The sequence below is a fragment of the Elaeis guineensis genome, chromosome 11 (genome assembly GCF_000442705.2).
Source record: "Elaeis guineensis isolate ETL-2024a chromosome 11, EG11, whole genome shotgun sequence".
Classification (NCBI taxonomy): Eukaryota; Viridiplantae; Streptophyta; class Magnoliopsida; order Arecales; family Arecaceae; genus Elaeis; species Elaeis guineensis.
Window position 1 is genome coordinate 62752916 of NC_026003.2, and position 1911 is coordinate 62754826.

A 1911-nucleotide genomic window follows, 5' to 3' on the forward strand; every position below is an offset into this window, starting at 1 on the left:
AATCGTGGCCATTACTGCGGCCTGTCAGGGATTCTAGGCCTGTCGACCGAAGCTCGGTTGAAGCATCCGACGGAGAGAGGTGGTTATCCATCTGGAAGGAGCCCAGGCATATGCTGGCGGGTCATCTACCGTTGGATGCCTTGAGCGTTAGTACTATAGGCAGGGGCCATTTGCTGTAGGAGCCCAGTCAGAGGCTTTCTGTAGACAAAGTCCGGCTCCCGTAGGAGTCCAGACGGAGTCTTCCCTTAGTAGAAGTGGAGACGAAGTCCGGCTCCCGTAGGAGTCCGGATGGAGTCTACCTGCAGTTGGAGTCGGGATCGAAGTCTGGCTCCCATAGGAGTCCGGACGGAGTCTATCTGCAATTGGAGTCGGGGATGAGGTCCGGCTCCCGTAGGAGTCCGGAAGGAGTCTACCTGCAGTTGAAGTCGGGGACGAGGTCCGGCTCCTGTAGGAGTCCAGACGGAGTCTACCTGCAGTTGGAGTCGGGGATGAGGTCTGGCTCCCGTAGGAGTCCGGACGGAGTCTACTTGCAGTTGGAGTTGGGGACAAGGTCCGGCTTCCGTAGGAGTCCGGACGGAGTCTACCTGCAGTTGAAGTCGGGGACGAGGTCCGGCTCCCGTTGGATTCCGGACGGAGTCTACCTGCAGTTGGAGTCAGGGATGAGGTCCGACTCCCGTAGGAGTCCGGATGGAGTCTACCTGCAGTTGAAGTCAGAGATGAGGTCCGGCTCCCGTAGGAGTCCGGACGGAGTCTTTCTGCAGTTGAAGAGAAGTTGCCCCGCTGGTTGGATGCCGATAGGATCCCCGAGTGGTCACTCCTGACATGAACTTCGGCTGGGGGGTATTTTATACCCAACACCAGTCCCCCTACTTCCGAGTTCGAATTTCGAATGAAGGAAGAACAGAAAAATCTCGCAGCCGAAGTTGTCCCCTCGAATCCCGTGCACGATTGCCCTCAGATATTTTGGCATTTATTGTGCACGTGCCGGAACCTCTTTCCAATTAGGGCGATCCGGAGGGTCCTTTTGGAATTTCCACCGGAGCGTAATCCCAAGCGCCACGCCATAATGGTTTCGCCAGTGGTCAACCCTGCGTCGCGGTGAGTGGGACATGTGGCGGGCACCGATTGATCTAGGGATATCCGCCACCATAACTGCGTCAGGCCCCGTCGCTTATTTAAGCCCCCCTTCTTCCCTCCAGGGGCTTCACTTCGCCTGAGAGTCGACATCTTTCTTCTGCTTGAGAGCTTAGCCACTCCCCCGGCCCTTTTCGCATCAGTCCTCGCCATCTCCGTCGGCACCCCACCGCCTCCAGCCTTCCAAGTCCCTTCGAGGGGTTCTTCCGTCGGGGCCTCTGCCTCGGAGGCCGGCCTCGAGAGGATGCCACGGATCAAAAGGAGTAAGAAGGGAAAGACAGCGGCCTGCGAATTCTCCGGCTATCGAACTGTCACTGAGGGTTCCCACCACCTCAAAGGGGGCTCGAGGGAGAATTTCTTCAACGATAGGGATTTATTAACGAAAGCAACCGGCGAACGCATTCCGCTTGAGAACTTCGGTGTAGTTGAACGGGGCGACATCGGTCAAGGGGGCAGAGTTGTCGTCACAAGCTGTGGCGAAATTCTCGATGTTGTCGGGGCCGAGGATCCAGAAGCGGTCGGCACTGACGGTGGGGCAGTAGAACTTGTTGCGGGGATGGTGGAAGTAGCGCATGCCGACCTTGCCGAAGTACCTAGGATGGTGGTCGTTGTGGAGTACACGGTGGTGGTGCATGCCTACGGCGCCACTGCAGCCTCTGGGGTACCTCCGATTCTTCTTGAAGCAGGTCGTCGTCGCCGCTGCCATCGCTATCCTTGGGATTCTATCCCCCCTTTTCCCCCTAAGGTTGGGGCTTTGGCAGTGGAGCGGAATGAGGC